At 43.1% G+C, this 18,385-nt stretch overlaps 1 protein-coding gene across 3 annotated transcripts in view; it reads left to right on the top strand.

Moving 5' to 3' along the window:
• The first annotated feature begins 5,848 nt into the window (after nucleotides 1-5,848).
• The window catches only part of Ptpn12 (protein tyrosine phosphatase non-receptor type 12), a 73,843-nt gene continuing 61,306 nt past the window's right edge, over nucleotides 5,849-18,385 (top strand). Inside the window, exon 1 of one of the 3 annotated variants that reach the window (XM_076566338.1) lies at nucleotides 5,849-5,974. The gene's annotated coding sequence lies outside the window, so the exon portion shown is untranslated. Of the gene's footprint in view, nucleotides 5,975-6,414; nucleotides 6,550-18,385 lie in introns of those variants that run through there. The other 2 variants (XM_016009315.3, XM_076566337.1) reach the window with 2 other exon arrangements.

Below are 18,385 nucleotides of genomic sequence, written 5' to 3'. Positions count from 1 at the left end.
TCCAGTGCACATTTAAAGATGGAGATAACAGACCTGATCTAAGCAGAGATTCATGTGTTTAAAAGCTGTAAATATTAAATACAGGTTATCAAATTTTATCCTTTCCAAACTTGTTTTTATTTGCCTTTGGAAAATATTGTTACCCCAAGATATTAAAAAGTCTGTTTCCTCAGCCCAGTTTTCTTTTTATTGGATTAAATAATTCCAACAAAAAATTCACAAATTCAGAAAATGGCCAACAACTGTTTTTGCTGAGATGAGACTGAGGAATGCAAGAGTCAAAAGACGCCAAGAATAAATGAGAAGAATCCTCCTCCTGCACCTTCACTCCCCCGCAGTGTCCCAGCCAGCAGGCTGAAGAACAGACTGAGGGACACAGAGTGAGTGGGAGGTCAGCATTAGAATCTCAGGAATGGTTTGAATCTTCACCTTTAGTGACATGAAGGATATCAGGCGTAAGTGTTGTGACTCAGTGGTTTGTGTAACAAGCTGGAAACTCAGGACCTGTGGGTTATATTCATTAGTCTCGTGTTTGTTACTTCAAGTGAGCCAATCAGGTTCACTCCCTGTGCTTTATTTAGCTTTTCTTCTACTGATAAGGCTAGTGATACCAATTGATCCCCAAGATTGTTTAAAAAGAAGAAGAAAGCAGAACTCACAAACATCCTAAAGCTCTAGAAGCTGCAATAGCCATAGCTGTTAGGAGAAAGACAGAGTCACAAGTTAAACCTGCAAGTGAACCATGGAAGGATAGCATGAGGATGAACAAATAGATACCCCTGAAACCTCTTTCAGATTGTTAACTTTTCAAAACCTCTTCTTGCTGAAATCACAAAAGTACCATCACTTTTTAAAATGCTATTTGTCTCCCTTCTAACTTCTCATGTATTTCCCTACATCGTAAAGTAAAGGAAAAGAGTACAAGAAATAAGACAGGAGGGGAGAAATGTAAAATGCAGAAACCACCACGTTTAACTAGTTTTTTATTCTGCGTTCTATGTGCAAGTATGATGTACAGCACAGCAATGCTGAGACGCAGCTCAGGACCACCAGGCGGCTTTCCTAGGAGAAGACATACAGGGTGACTGCCCATGTCAGTGGCAGAGCAATCTCTCCGACTTGAAAGCCCGTATTCTATAGCGTTGCCTATTCTGTGTCAAGAAAAGCTGGATTTATTTAAGTATACAATCAACCTAACCCATGCCTGAAAGTATCAGACGTCAGGTTGCTCCAAGGATTCTCCCTGGTGACCACATGGGCTGCAGCCTGACCCCTCCACACACTGCCACATGCCTGATTCATGTCTTTACTAATCCGATTCTTCTTCATCATCATCATCCTCACCCCCACCTCTTGGCTTCTGATTGCCAAAATCTAATCCTACCTCATAGCAGCATGCATTCCTGCCCTCATTATTCTAATGACTTCTGTCTTGCTTTCCAAGTTCAGATTTCTATGAGAAGCAACTGGCTCAGCTCATCCTCCCACACCAAGTCACAGGTCACTGGCCAGTTTCTACGGATTGAAACTTGAGTGATAAAATAAGTGCCCAAACACTCAGGTATAGCTGAGGATGAACAAGACATTCAATTTCCCCTGAAAAAAAAAAAAAAAACCAATTTCCTCAAAACAAGCCCTGCTTCCTTTATTCTTTATTTACTTGTTCCATAAAAGATCCTGACATTCTTCCTATCACTTGGAATAACACATAATTTTGTTGGAAAACTCACACATTTAAACAGCAAAATATTCAGAATACAAAAGGATACACAGTCTTGGGCATAGTGTTGCATACTGATAGTCTCAGTATTTGGGAGGCAGAGGCAGGACTGACTATAAATATGAGGCCAGTCTGTCTACACAGCAAGTTTGAGGCCAGCTCTGGCTGCATGGTGAGACCTTGTCTCAGCAACCAAATACTAAAAATAAATAAAGGTGCAGGGCTAGAGAGATGACTCACCAGGTAGGAACACCTGTGGCTCTTCCAGGGGCCTGAGCTCAACTTTCAGCATCCACAGCAAGCAACTGACAATCGCCTCTAACTCCTGCTCCAGGGAATCTGACACCTTCTTTTGGCCTCTAAGGGCACCTGTACACATCATGCACACACACACACACACACACACACACACACACACACACACACACACACAATCTCCTTTAAAAATAAAAAGAAAATAATCTTATATTCTCAAGGCCCTTCTACAGGCAGCCACAGTCAATAGATTTTAAAGTATTCTTCAGAAAAAATGATATGGATGTATAAACATTTTATACACATTAAATTTCAAACAAATGCATAAATAGTACACCCAAAATTGGCCTTGCTTTTCTGAAAACAAATAGATGTTTGGGACCATCCCATGTCAAAATACAAAAATTATTTTTATTTTAAAAAGTAACTTCATAGAAATTCACTGTGGTTTCTGTCTTACTTTATGGTGTGTAACGCTAAGGTAGAACCCAGGGCCCCAGCCCTAACCACTCTCGCTTTCTGTCCAGTCCTCCTCTTCATGCCTGCGTCAGTTCCCCAGCTCCGGGTCCCCCAGCTCCGGGTCCCCCAGCTCTGGGTCCTGCAGCCTCTCCTCTCCATCTGTCTTCGTATTTCACCTTCTGTGCCAGCTTCTGCTGCTTCACCGGCTGCCCCCTGGTAGCTCTCATTTCATTTCCCTCTATTAATTCATAACTTCTTTGTAAAGTGCCAGGTTAATATTATTATTTATTTCATTTTACTTCTGGCATCAGAAACTCTGGTGGCTCCAGTGTCCACAGTGTCGAGTGTGACTCCTTAACTGAGGTTTATCTCTCTAGAGACCAGTCTACTTTGGAGCTTCACACCCATACAGAGTCTGTTTTAAACTTCCACTCGGCTGCTTTCAACCTTTCCATTCACTGCTTCTCTGGCTTGGGTGTTCTCTTTCCTGTTCAGACTCCTTTGCTCTTCATGGTCCGCTTTGAGACTACTCATTCTCTGACAGCTTGCTCTCAATGCTCTTCCCACAACTGTCAACCACCTGTTTTTAACCTCTCATTTGGCTTTTCTAACTTAATGTTTTTCTGCCTTCTGAAGCTATATACTTCTTAGAAAAGGGAGCCCTCCTGAAACCTGTCTTCATCACACACACACACACACACACACACACACACACACACACACACACACACAGAGAGAGAGAGAGAGAGAGAGAGAGAGAGAGAGAGAGAGAGACGTTGAAACAAGATCTAAATATATTTAGAAATCTGGATTTTTTATACATTTATTTATTTGTGTGTGGCAGGGGTGTGTGTGTGGAGGTCGCCTTGAGGAAGCGAAGCTTCTCTTCTTCCTGGGATCAACAACAGGCCATTAGGCTTGCTAGAAAGCATCTTGATACACTGAGCCATTTGATGGTCTCCCAAATACATTTAGAAGAGGGAACCCTGGGAGGAGGAAGGGCACACAGAGGGAGGACAAGAAAGGGCCCCGGGAGGACGAGCATGAGCAAAGAATATGGCATGCATGTGTGAGGCTATCGTAATGAAACTCATTATTTTGTACAATTTCTAATCATAAGGGAAGTTAAAAAGAAGTAGCCAGCTAGTCATCAAGGAAAGCTAAGCTTTTCCAAATAGTGGGACCCTTCAGAGACACTGGGATTTTCATTAACCTGAGGACAATGCCAAAAGCAGCTGCTGTGGACTCAAGAAACCCTCCGGCATTGCATGGGCTTTCTCATGGAAAAGAGAGACCCTGCTCCAGCCCAAATCAGACTCAGTCTGTTACCCATCAGACTGCCAGCAGCTCTTACAAAGCATGTCCATATAGTGTTCACCGATCACTAACTGGTTCTTAACATTCTTTGGACATATCACAAGTGTGGGTGGTCACAGTGGCCCAAGCCTGTACTCCCAGCACCTGTCATGGGTTCATGGCCAGCCTGGGTTGCAGAGTGAGACCCTGCCTCAGGGAAACCAAAATATAAAAATAAACAAATAAAAGCGAAGGTGTTTCTGGCCATCTACCGATTTACCGCCTGAATTCTACTGAATTCTTTTGCTTACATTCAGTGAAATTTAGCCTTGTAGTGGGTTAATTACTCCTTTTTCAAAAGTTTAGTTTAGAAATGAAAATATTCCTTGAAGTGATTCTGTTTTATGAAACAGGATCTCATCAGGGGGCCCTGGCCGGCCTCAGACTCAGTATCTTCCTACTTTACCCTCCTGACCTGACGGGGGTATTGCAAGCCAGCCTTACCACACCTGGCTCCTGAATGTTTAACTATAGAGCAGAACTGTGTCTCTTGACAGGCGGTGTGGCAATCACCTGTAATCCTAGCACTTGAAAGGCTCAGGGAAGAGGCTGGTGAGGGCTAGGCCAGCTTGGGGTACGTACCGAGACTGTTTTAAGTCAAACCAAAACTCTCTTTACGGGTACACACATATATAGAAAGTATAGCCGGGTGGTGGTGATGCACGCCTTTCATCCCAGCACTCGAGAAGCAGAGAACTCTGTGAGTTCGAGGCCAGTCTGCTCCAGAGCAGGCTCCAAAGCTACAGAGAAACTTTATCTCGAAAAACCAAATATATATATTGTATATTGCTACTCAAATTTGTTGTCTTCAACTTTTTAAAATTAAATTTCATGGTGTAGCCAAACATTAGCTCAGGAACTGTACCCTGCATTGATATTTCCTATCTTAACCAAATTTCCTGGCACCTGCTCTGTGAACACATGTTTGTGCATGTACGCGACCAGTCCGTCCATGGATCAAAAGTTGTGCGACAGTACCACCACAAACTCTCGTCCCTTCAGAGGCAGTGTTTGTGGCTAGAGTCAAAGCAAAGACTCGATACGAACATGCTGGGGGTGGCGGCGGACTTTGGGCAAATCACTTTATTTATGAGGATAGATTACATCAGCATATTCTCTGGTAAGAGTTACAGATTCTACTCTACGAAGGAAGGTCTCCCACTCCACTCGGAAACCGTGCGAATTTAAAGGTAGATCTATTGTCTTCCACTTGGCAAGCAGCGTCCTACCCTATGTGTGATGTGAAGGACGCACTCTGAATTCCAAACTTTCACTCACTGGGGTTAAAATGGATTTGCAAAAAGTCCTTTCACTCAAGGAAACGACTGGCTTCTGGCCAAAGTGCCAACGCCTGGGGTGCCCTTCTGCAAGCCTCGAGTAAGGAGAGCACCTACGGGCCGTGAAGGTGGATGTGGCTCTACTACAGTTCCCAGCATCCCTCTGTCCCACCCGGCTCCGGGCCTCCCAGCCCGCGGCCGGCGGGGGCGCTGAGGCACTCCGGGACTCCGCTTTTCCTCCCGCCAGGCGGGGGACCGCACGTCCCGCCTGCAGTGGACGCTCCGACCCACTAGGCTCGCCCCGCTTCCACGCGCGGGCCGGCCACCGGGGCCAACCTCACCGCGCCGAGCGCCGAGCGCCCAGGCAGGGCCACGCCCCGGAAGCGGCGCCCAGCCAGTCAGAGCGGGCGGGGGCGGGCCCAGGCCGGCGGGCGGGGGCGGCGGGCGCGCGCCCGTGGGGAGAGGCGGCTGCGGCTGCTGGCGGGGGGTGGGGGGAGGAAGGACCGGGAAGGGGGCAGGGCGGGCGGAGAGCCTGCTCCTGAGGCGGCGGCGGCGGCGGCGTCTGGGGCTGCGGAGGGCGGGGAGGAGGATGGGGCAGGCTGGGGGCCGGGGCCGGCGCTAGCCCGCGGCTCGCCTCGCAGTCAGGAAAGCCGCGCCGCTCTTCAAGTTGCGCGGGGAGCCGGCCGGTGCCGCCGCAGCCGCAGCCGCCTCGCGCGGCCGGGAGGGAGGGCGGGCGGGCCGGAGCGAGCTGGGGAAGACGGAGCGGGCGCTGCGGCGCGCGGGCGGGCGGCGGGGGGCACGCGGGAGGATGGAGCAAGTGGAGATCCTGAGGAGGTTCATCCAGCGGGTACAGGCCATGAAGAGTCCGGACCACAATGGGGAGGACAACTTCGCCCGGGACTTCATGGTGAGTGTCCGCCGTCGCCTCGTGTCGCCGGCCCCCGAGCTGCCCTCGCCTCTCCGGGCCGGCCGGGGCTGCCAGCGCTTTGTGTGCGGGGCGAGGACGGGCGCGGGGCGCGCGCCCAGCCGCGAGCGCCGCCGGCGAGCTTGCGGGAGGCGAGGTCGCCCCCGCCCCTCAGCCTCCCTTTTCCGCGGGGCTGCGCGGCCCGTGCTGCGCCCGGCCGGCCCGCCAGCGAGCGAGCGAGCGAGCGAAGGGAGCGGCCGCGGCCCGCTCCGGCCCCGCCGCCCGCTCCGGCCCGCCGCCCGCGACTACCTATTGTCTCCCCGGCCGGGCGGGCGAGCGGGCGGCCGGGCGGCGGCGGCTGGGGTGCGGGCTCGCCTTCCCACGCCCGCCTGCCCCTCCGGGGAGGGTCGAGGCGAGCTGTCGGGCTGCGGCCGGCTGGGCGGCTGGCGGAGAGCGACGCGGGTGTTAGCGTTAACTCGCAGAGCCCCTTGGCTGACGCCGGCCTCGTCCGAGGGGACGGTGGGACGACGCCGTCGCCGAGTTCACGGTTACGATCACCGCTTGCCGAAGGGTTGTCCGTAAGCAGTCTCATGCTTTACCTGACCTCCACTTGTCCCGTGCGGTGTCTTTTCTGAGACCCAGGTTTAAGGTGGTCGTGTGGCCAGTGTGACTTTAGGTTGGGGGGATGTCTGCGTGGATGGGGGTTATCCTGGAGGAAGCGCACTCCCGACTCCAGGGGATATTGCCGAGGCCGGAGGGGATGTGACTATCACTTCCTATCCGGGGTGGGGGTGGGGAACTTGGGAACAATAGTCCTGGTGGGGTGGAGGCGACTCCGCGGGCTGAAGCCCTGAACTGGGAGATAACCTTCCCGTCCCCCTTTTCCGCCAGCTCCCCCCTTTCCGCACTCTGCTTGTGTAGGCAGGCTTGAGTGGAGGTGAGGGTTAAAAGTCTGGTAGGTGAAATTGCTCTAGGTACGTAGTTGGCGGGGGGTGTCAGTTCCGCAGGCGTGAGACCAGAAGCCGACTTCCTACATGACCCCCTCCCCGCTCCTTTATTTTTCTGCTGGACAATGTTCCCTCTAGGGTTGTTTCCCGGCTTAGGAGGCGGTGGTTGCGGCTGCTGCTCCTACGGATGTTGCGCAAGACTGGGGCGTTGGAAACCCTGGAGGTCTGGGGAATGGAAAAGGAAATGGGACTTGGGAAGTCCTTCGCTCCTTAGCGGGGGTTGGGAAACGAGCTAGGGAAAATTTTGCTCCTGGACAAGGTGCACTTCTAAGAATAATCAGTTAAATCTGAAATATGGTTACGAAAAGCCATACAGTTGAGGTCTATAAAAATGAGTGGGCGCAATATGTTGGCAAGTTTTTATTTCAAAGTGCAGATGTAGTGACTTTTAGTACAGAAGTAGGTTTTCATATTTTAAAGAGATTTCTGTCTAGTAAGACTTTAAAAGTGTTAAAGTTGGCACAGTATTAATAGTATTGTGGAGCTTTGTGATTTCCACCTCTCAGATTTATAACAATAGAAAGTAGGAGCAAGATTTTAATATATGGTAAAGACTGAAAAATGTAGATCGAATAATCCAATTATCCTTTATTTTAAACATTTTCTGGTGTTTAGGTAGTGTTTTGGAAAGAGGACTTTTGATCTCTGAAGGTTAAAGTGTAATTTCTCCTTCCTACCACCAAGAATTTTGATTGTGTATCTTTTGAATGATGTCATTTACAGAATTGCATAGAGTCCTCTTTTTATTAATCTGTAGGAAATGTAGAAGAAAACAGTTTATTTAGGATGTTTAAAACTACTGACTTTCAGCCTTTCTTGGTTATGGAAGGGGCCATGTGGTCCCTGGCTGTCAGTGGTTTGCATGCTTGTCATCCTGCTGTCTGGACATACTCTGTCAAGGAGCTTTGTTTGGTAATGCAGGCGGTTGAGACAGGTGCCCAGTCCCTGAACTTTTGGACGGGATAGAGCCTGGAGGTTCTTGCTTTGGAGATGTGTCGAGGATTCCTATTGGAGATGTCATTTCACAAGGACCAGATCTGTTTCCATTCTTCCATAATACCAAAGTATAGCTAGGTAATTCTACATTAGAGATTTGATGACTAAAGCTATTCTTTTATAGTGCTTGCTTTTTTTTATTTCCTGACTTGATAAGCAACAGCTATAATTAAGACTGTTGGCACTTGACTTTGTTTTTTTTTTTTTGGTTTTTTTCCCCCTTGACTAGAAGGCTGGAAAGGAACTATCCTCTGTCATGGAAAGAGAATTAAAGATGATCTGATAAATCCTAACTTGTTTTTCTTAAATTTTGATGTGGATTAAAAACTATTTTAAAATCGTAACATTGTAGAACTGAGTCTTAAAAGGTATCACTATTACAACTGTTTCATTATAAAGTAATACAGTTTCAAAATTGGAAATTATAGATTACTAATTATTAACAGTAGTAACCAGTAATGGTAATGCTTATATTTGGGAAAGTGGATTGGTCATTCATACTGTGGTCCTATTCCAAGCTATTGAGCTGTTTCCATTATTCTCTCTATGTTTATGTTTGTAATGAGTCTGTGTCCCAGTAAATACACATTCCTTTGTAAATAGTTGAGGGGGGTTGTTTTCTGAAGGGCAGGGGAGCTGAACTCTCTCTGTGACCCAGGCTGTCCTTGAACTGGTGGAAGCTCTGCTGCCTCAGCCTCCTCAATCCTGAGATTAAAGCTCTGAGCCTGCTATACCTGTCATAGTCTTGTCTTTTGGAGTTTTCTAAACTTAGATTTTGGTCTTTTATTAATTACAGCTACTTTCTAGGAATAATTTAAGAGGCTGTGTCACAGTGTGACCATTACAGTTTAATCATTTGCTTAGAGTTGAATATTTAGTCTATTGTATTTTTATTAAATACTTTGATGAACATGAATAAAGCCTCTACATTGTTTATTGCTTAATAATCTCTTTACAGGAAGTACTAGATCAGAGGGTACAATATATATGTTTATATATGTATGTATGTTTACAACTTTAAAAAGTTACTTTATACAACTGTCAGTAATGTACATCTATTGTAATTATCTTGATTTTATTTAATGGTTTAGAAATTGTATCTTGTTTGGTCTGAAATTTTTAAATTTCTTTTTGTTGTTTTTGAGTCTATATCTCATATAGCCTAGACTAGCCTTGACCTTGAATATATATATATATATATATATATATATATATATATATATATATATATCTGACCTTGAACTCTGGATTCTCTATCCTCTACTGCTCAAGTGCCAAAAGTATTTGCCACCATGTCTGGCATGAATTTCTTGGTTACTATTGATAGAAAAATTTCTACCTCAACAGGCATATAGTGGTCCCAGCAGTCAGGAGCTTAGGTAGGAAGGTGGTGAGTTTCACACAAGCCTAGTTTATCTGAGAATGAGACCTTGTTAAAGATGGACAGGAGAGAAGGAATTAACTGTAGTTTTGTGTTTTTTTTCCAGCTTTGGCCTGAGGTGCCCACTCTCTCAAAAGGAGAATCAGGCACCAAGATTGTATATCCTATGCCAGGCGCATTATTCCTGATATGCTAATTTTGTTAACAGAATTAATAACTAATTTGTGACAGGTCTGGAACTTGATCTTTACTCTTAACTTTTAGATGGTGGTACTCATTGGTATTGGTATTGGACAGGCTTTTAAATTTTTATTTATTTGTGTGTATGGGTATTTTGCTTGTGTGTATATCAGTGTACCACATGCATACCTGATGCCCAAAAGAGCCCCAAAGAGATCCCCTGGGATTATAGTGACAGACAGTTGTGAGTTGTCTTATGGGTGCAGTAGAACAGCCAGGGCCCTTAATGTTGTCTGAGACATCTTTCCAGCCCCTAGAGTTAGGTTTTACTCCAAACATATCCCCTGACGTTGACTGACAAAGAGGCATCCTCGAACCATGTATTGAGGACCAGAGAGCCAGTATATAATGCAGACAGAAGGTGACGGCTAAGACAGTTAGGTAGGGTTTGGACTATGAGGAGGGCGTGGTGATTCCTCCTTTTCTTCTGCCACTTAGTGAAGGAATCTTACTATATTTAATACTTATGTTTTCTGTAGGGTCATAATGGTAACTGTACACTTCCAGGCATGTTCAGCCTTTTGATATTGCAACACTAAGTTGTCATCTACAAATTTACATAGGAAAACCATGCAATTGAGTTAACAAAACAAAACATGCTCCGGAAAAATCTTACTATGTTAAATGAGTTTATAATTTGGTGTTGGGCCACATTCCTCCTTATCCTGGGCTGTATGTAAAAAGCTGCAGGTTGGAAATACCTTTTAGGGTCACAGGGAAAGTGAGATTATTGAGAACAACAAATGTGCTAGCTTAACATTCCTGTGGTCTTCCCTTCCCTTTCCTCACACCCACCTTCCCAGCCTGCTCTATAAGATTACTGTAAGCCTTATCTTATTCAGATATGTTCTGTTGGAGAACCTGAAAGTCTCCGGAGGGCCATAGAATGTTTTAAGAAAGGTAGTTACTTGGCAGAAAGGACTTGATCTAAATTAATCAAGGAAAATAGAGCATATATAACAGATTTGGTGAGGATTAACAAGCCTTAAGCCAGTGTGGTGATATGCACTTGTTCAAAGCAAGCTTGGGGCTTAATACTAGGCTAGGGCTGGAGGAAGAAGAGAGAGATGGATGTCTCAGTGGTTTACTAGGTATGAACATAGTATTATGTACAATCAAGTTAGAAGGTACAGTGGATAAAGAAATATGAGAAGAAACGAATAGAGCTGATCCAACAAGATCGCAGGAGAGTGTCAGAGGAGAAGATGAATTTAGTGTGGGACATGTTGAATGCCTGTGAAGTGTCCAGGACAAATCCGGAGCTCACTGTTATTCACAGGATGGATTTAAGGAGGTAGGAGTCATAGGAGTTTGAGGAGGTAGTTGAAAGCTTATTGAGTGAATAACCTGATTCAGACAGGCATAGTGACAGCTTTAGCTTGACTAGCATAGGTCTTGAAAAGCAGCTAGAGGGAAATGTTTGTGATTGTTACTGGGAAGGTGTGGTCAGAGTGGAGGGACAGGAACCAGGATGTCAGAAATGCCTGGGAGGGACTTGAGAAAGGAGTTGTTACTAGAATCAAATACTAGTGCTAGAAGGACTGGTAGGGTAAGATTGGGAAAGCACCCATTCCATTTGGCAAGTGGGAATTTTCTCTCTAAAAAAGCAGTTTGGGATTAGATTATGGGAGAGCCACATTACAATGGTTTAAAGAGAAAATAGATGAAATATAGATCTAGTTCCCTTCCACTTATTTTAACATTTTGAAACTAGACAGTAGAATCTGCAAAAAGACCCAAGTTTTGAGAGAGAATGTTTTTCTATTATTTATTATCTAGGCATTTATTTTCTTTTAAGTATAATTAAGTAAAACCCTGAGATTTTCAGATTTGGTGCTTGTATTTGAAATGTTAGAAAGCAGAGGGAGGATGACTAGAGGTATACAAAGATCTTATGCTTCAGACAGTAGGTAAGTTTGAAATATGTGTTCAATAGTGTGGCCTCTAGGGTTGTTGAAAGATAATAATAGCTTTATGGAGATATAATTGTCTACCATTGAGTTTATTCAAAGTGCACAGTTTACTGGTTTTTAGTATAGCCACAGAGTTGGACAGTCATCACCACAGTCAACTGCAGAGCGTTTTCATCCCCCATGTTTGCTCATGATCACTCACTGCAACCATCAGGAATCAGTCCCCTTTCTGTCTCTGGAGAGTTGTCCGACCTGGACAGTCTGTTTAAATGGGATTGGAATTTTTGTTTTATGACTGTCTTCCCAGAATGTTTTGTTTCGTTCTCTTTGTTGTTGTGTTGTTCCTGGTTTTGTTTATTTGGCTTCTATGAGTTAGGGTATTGCTGTATCCTTGTTGGCCAGGTGCATGGCTTGCCTCAGTCTTCCCAGTGCTGGGATTAGAGGCCAGCGCCACCACACTGGGCTGACAAGTTTTCAAGATTCATTCATGTTGCATTGTGGGTTAAGAGTACATTTCTTTTAATGACTTAATTATAATCTATTATGTGGAGAGCATGTTTTATTTATTCATTAGTCTATTGACTGGTATTTGAATTGTTTCCCCTCTTTTGGCCACTATGGGTAATAATGCTGCTGTGAATGTTTGTGTGTAACTTTGTGTGGGTGTATGTTTTCAATTCTCTTAGATACACATCTGAAAATGGAATTAGTGGAATTGTTCAGCTGGTTGAGTTTCTTCTAAAACTGTACATTTAATATCTCACATAATGGAATATATGTGGTTCCCAGTTTTGCTATACCCCCATGTCTGTCTTTCTGATTATTGTTGTCTTTGCAGGTGTGAAATAGTATCTTGGGCTAGCTTTTTAGCTTTCAGGATTTTGTATATGTAACTAGTTTTTGAAAGCCAGTGATAGGAAATATTTTAACATCCTTAAAATTGAGCTAATCTTAATGCTTAGTGTCAATAATTTAGTTATTGCTTTTTTGCCTGTAGTCTGTGTTCAGCAGACATACTTAAATTTTAAATTTCAAAAGTAACAGCAGATCTTTTAATTTTCCAAATAGATCTTTGAACAGTGCACTAAAAGTTTACTTACTGTGTTAGTTAACTTCCTATCATGATTTCTGTATTTATTTTTAGAATATTATTGGGTTTTTTCAATATTTGAGTTTAGAAGAGGTTTTGAAAGGATGAAATAGATATCAACATTGAGATAAATTTAATTTTTCATACATTAAACATGTTTATGTTTCTATACCACTCATTTCATTAAACTCATTTACAGTTCTAACTAACCTCATGTGGAAATCTTTTGGATTAGAGCCCGGCACTTAATTCAGGGTTCATCTAGGTGGGGTATAAATCATGTACTTTTCAGGGTATTGTGTTAGAATGTTAATTTTAATAAAATACCCCATATTAAACTTCTTGTTTTAAATTTAATTAGTGAAATATAGATAACCATATCACTGATCTTGTGTGAACTGGTAGATGTTTGAGGAGTAATTAGAAAGTAGTACTTGCTGTCTCCTTGCCTCCAGTTTCTGTGTCATTCAGTCCATTCCATGGATCATATTCACTTTCCTAAAATACTTTGAAGTGTTGGTATCTTTAGACTAAAGGGAACCATACTAGTAAAATCAGAAGACATACCTTTAACCTCTTCCTTCTCAGTTGTACAGTTTCTTTTAATCTATATAAGACACACTGGAAGCATGATTCATTTTTATTTCCTCTCTGCACCCTCAGTTTCTCATTTCTCCCCCCTCCCCTTCTTCCTTCTCCTCCTCCCCCTTCCTCTCTTCCTCTTTCTTTCCTCTCTTTGCTTCCCCCTCTCTCCTCTTCCTCTCCAGCGATGGAAGCAAAGACCTTCAAGGTAAATACTCTACTACGAGCATTGTCTCCAAAACACTATTTATTTCCTAGTTTAGAGGCCTGTATGAAAAACCCTGTGTTGCTTGACCCGACATTACAAAGCCTTCCTCAGAGTCTCCCACTACCTTTGCAGTGTAAACTCCTATACTTGGTGGTATGTGTTTTTTCTTCCTTCTGAAATAAGGTATTTCTCAGCTTTGAATGTATTTATCAAATAAATGAAATCTTGCATATCTGTGGTGTACTGTTGGACATACTTCTTATCTTCTTAGAAATCATAAGTTTGCTTTTACAGACTCAACTTTGAAGATAAAAAATAAAAAATTTTTAGGCTGGGTGTGGTGTCACACACCTTTAATCCCAGTACTAGGGAGGCAGAGGCAGAAGGATCTCTTGAGTTCCAGAACAGCCTGATCTACATAGGGAGCTCCAGGGCAGCCAGAACTACATAGAGAGACCTTGTCTCATATAAATAATAAATAAGTAAATAATTTTGTTTGCTTGTAGCCTAAACTGGCCTCAAACTTGCAGTAGCCCTACCTCAGCCTCTTCTATGCTAGAATTAGAAACTTTCACTACCACACCCTGTTAAAAATTTAGATTGATTTCACTATTTACCTAAAGTGTATAAGCAAACATGTACTTAATTCCCCATTTTTCGTAGTTAATATATCAGTGTACTTGATCTGAAAGCACTTGTTTTTCACTGTAAAATTGGATTTTTAAATCCATGTAGAAAAAAAGCCCTTTCACTAGGTGATGGTGGCTCATGCCTTTAATCCCAGCACTTGGGAGGTAGGTGGATCTCTGAGTTTGAGGCCAGCCTGGTCTGAGCTAGTTCCAGAACAGCCAGGACTACATAAAGAAACCCTGTCTCGAAAAACCAAAAAGAAGAAAGAAAACAGGTTTTGATTAGGTTTGAATTTAAAGGTGCTAAGGGTATGAAATTGTTCTGAACCACCACTCTTCCACAGCGAGGCTGAACTTGGTCAGTGTTTTCCTATTCTTACAGTGGTTACGCTTTGTTTTAGATTCATGTAATTACTGACAGTGGTAGACACGAGATAAGCAGCAGTGGCTTTGGAGTGTGAGGCGGGGATCCTGTTGTTAATCTTGGGCGTTGGGGCTGTATATTAGTCTACATTTCCTGTAACAGCTTCTTTTTAGACTTGTTTTAAAAATTTTTGACATGTAAGTAACTACTCTGGTAGGCACTAAAGATAGTTACAGATTTGTTCTTTTCATCTGTGGTCTCTGTCATACACTTAGTTATACAAGAAAAATAATTGACATTTATGAGAGCTCACCATGTTCTAGGTACTGTGTGTAGAGTGGCAGTTAGGAAGTCCTGAGAAGACTCTTCAGGGGCAGGAGTGTTTTCCTAGGAGCAGCGTTTGTTCTTCAGAGAGATCTGTGAACTCTTGAATCATAGCCAAGCTTTTGCTGTAGCCCATTTTAGGAGAAAGAAGGCTTATAGCCCTTAGATACTCAAGGTTTTTAGTCCCCCAAATCTTAGAACATAGAAAGATAACCTGTATCAAGTTGACATAAAAACTAACCACATAATGCCCTAGCTGCCAGCTCAGTGTTGTTCATTGGTTCTGTCATATCTGTTAAAACAAAACAAAACAAAACACCCCATTTTAAAATTACATTTGAGGGACCAGAGAAATGGATCAGTGGGTAAAAACACTATTCTTGCAGAGGGCCTGAATTGAGTTCTCAGCATCTACAGAGTAGCTCACAGTTGCTGTAGCTCCACCTCCAGAGGATTCAGTGCTCTCTTCTGGCCTCTGTAGGCATGTACACACATGGTGTACATTCACAGAGACACATACATACATACTAATAAAAACAAGTATCTGTTTAAAAGTTGCATTTGAAGGCTGGGGAGATGATTTAGTCAATAAGGTGCTTGCTATGTACGTATAGAAACCTGAGTTTAGATCTCCAAACAATCGTGAAAAGTCCAGGCACAGTGGTGTACCCCTGTAATCCCAGTAATGCAGAGGTGGAGGCAAGAAGATCCCAGGAGCTCACCACCAGACATCCTAGCCAAATTAGTGAGCTGTAGATTCTGTGAGAGGCCCCCCTCTCAAAAAAACAAGAACAATTGAGGAATACACAGAACATTGAACTGGGGCATCCATGCTCACCCACATACACATGCACTTTAACATGCTAAAAATAAATCACATTTAAAGATGTCTTTAGGTTTTAAGGTTGCATTTGTGCTCTGAACAAAAGCAAGACAGGAAAGGAATTATAGATCCTGTGCTACAAATGTAAAGAACTTTTTTTAGATCTTTCTCCCCTACCTTTGTATAGGATAGTTTTACTTCTGGAGTCAGAGACTCTAATGTTAAAAAATACTGAAACTGGAAATTAAGGTTGATGGATCTTGAAAGGCAACAGGCTGAGTTTAACCCAAGACACGGAATGAAAACAGATGCTTTCCTATGACGTTGTGCTGCATAGACTAGCATTTGCTTTTATTAGTTATAAAACATTAATAAAGCCTCCCCAAGTGGAGCATAAATGTCTTGAAAATTTTCCAAAAACCTTTGTTTGATGTTAATAGCCTACATCCAAACTAGGTTAAGGTTATAAGGGAGAAAAATCTGTTGCCTAGGTGACTGTTTGCATGTCAGCCCTTCTGTGATTCTCCCATGTCTATCTGACATATTGGGGCTCTTGTTTACTTGGCTTTGCTTCTCTGCACTCTTCTGTTTTGCCCATTTCTGCCTAATAAAGGCATCCCTTACATCTTACAGTAACTAGTCTGTTTTGAGTTTAAGGGAAAAGCTCAGAATGACTAGAATTGTTATATCTCACTTTCAGGTTACTGAGGCAACTTGCCATTGACGTGAGTGTTCTGTTGTGTTAAGTGAAGTTGGCCAAGGTGAGGGCTTATTCATACATGTATGGGAGAAACTTCTGAAGCAAAAGGGAGAAATGTTTTACCAGGGAGGAAGGCAGCCCAAAAAGTGTATAGTATAAGACAAGATGTTTTTCAAAACCAAACCCGAAAAAACTATTTTAAGGTTCCATCTGTCTTTTAATCACCTTTCTGTTACTGGAACAAAACCTGAGATTGTCACCTCTTAAAAGACAAAAATGATATTTTGTTTTTGCATTACTGTTTTTGCAGTATATGTTAAGTCAGTGTTCTGTTACTGAGCTAATATCTTCCCAGCCCTTTAAAACTTTATTTTATATATATATGAATGTTTGCTTACATTTATGTATGTGCACCACGTTTATGCCTAGAGAGCCCTTAGAGGCCAGAACTGGAGTTACAGAGGCTTTGACCTGCCGTGTGGGTGCTGGGAAATGAACCGTGTTCTCTGTCTGCAAGAGCAGCAGGTTGTAACTGCTGGGCCATCTCTCCTGCACACTTTGTTTTTGACAAACTGTTTGTGCTGCCCTTGAACTTGGTGTGATCTGGGATTATAAACCTGTGTTATCAGGCTTGGCAAACAGTTGTATTTGGTCCACACTTTCAGAGGTTCCAGTTCATGATGGTTGGTCACATTGCTTTTTGGGTATATGACAAAGCAGTGCATCATGGCAGAGTGGCTCAGAATAGACAGCTGTCTCATAGCCAGGACATGGGAGGAATGGAGTTACCCACAGTCCCATTTGAGGGCATTCTCTCAATAACTCAGTGACCTCCTACTAGTCTTCACCTCTTAAAATCCCTACCATTTCCCAGGAGTTTAATGTAGTGCATAGTATTTAATCTTCCTAGTGTGTTAAAGAGAGGTGGATGTGGTGGTGCACGCCCTTAATCCTAGCACTTGGGAGGCAGAGGCAGGCAGATCTCTGAGTTTGAGACTAGCCTGGTCTACATAGCAAGTTCCAGACCAGCCAAAGCTATATGATGGGACCCTGTCTCAAAAGAAAGAAAAAGAAAGCAGATGTTACTTTCTGTTTATTCCAGTGTGTTCATTTCAAAATAGGACTTATCTGCTGCCCACTACAGAGGGCTATCTTGGGGATCACCTTTACTCTTAGTTTATTTTCAGAATGGATTTGTTTTGATCTGTGCCGAATTTTGACTTGTTACACGTTTGTTATTGGGAAAATACTAGTTCATTGAGTTCACTGCCAACTTCCAAATGTTGATACATTTTATTTATAATATCAAGTAATCGTATGTGCTAATATTACCACCTCACTGGAAAGTATTTAAACATTGAAAGCTGTTAAGCTTGTGGTGAATTCAGGAGTGTGAGTGTGTACGTGTAACATTCTGAATTATTGCTTGAAGGCTCTATTTATGTCTTTTCTTTTCCTTTGAAGTGATAGGCTTTTAATTGTTCATTTTGAAGAAAATGTCTGGGGTATGGGTTTATTAGCTCTTTGTTGGAATGGTTGCCTACATATGTGAAGCCCTGGATTTGGTCTCTAGCACTAGAAAAGAAAAAGGGAAGGAGGATGTCTAACAGTTAACCAAGCTAGGCTATAAAAATGATGTTCTATGGAAAGGGAGCTAGTTCAGTTTATAACTGAAAATCAGCCTTGGCCTCCTATGTGCTAGGATTACAGGCATATGCTACCACACCTGGCCATTTTGAAATAAGTTTCTCTTGAGGTTTCTTATTTAACCCATCTATTATTTATTTGCTTAGTGTAGTGGCAGTGATTGAATCCAAGACCTTGTGCCTCCTAGGCAAGAACTGGTACTGAGTGGTAGCACTGGGCCACATCTCTAGCCCACATGTATTATTTAGAAATGTGTTGTTTAATCTCCAAGTAGTGCTGCTACTGATTTCTAGTTAGATCCCATTTCTCTTTATAATAAACACTATATTTTTTTTCTAAATTTGTAAAGTTTTATATTATTGTGGCCCATATTTATACCCCATTACCTGGTCTGTCTTGGTCAGGGTTCCTTTGCACTTGAGGGGAACATGTATTCTGTAGATGCTCGTGAAATAATTTATAGGTGCCCATTCTGTCTGGTGGATTGATGGTGCTGTTGAGTTCAGTTAT

Source organism: Peromyscus maniculatus, chromosome 3, assembly GCF_049852395.1.
Source record: "Peromyscus maniculatus bairdii isolate BWxNUB_F1_BW_parent chromosome 3, HU_Pman_BW_mat_3.1, whole genome shotgun sequence".
Classification (NCBI taxonomy): domain Eukaryota; kingdom Metazoa; phylum Chordata; class Mammalia; order Rodentia; family Cricetidae; genus Peromyscus; species Peromyscus maniculatus.
This window is presented reverse-complemented; position numbering and strand designations above follow the sequence as displayed.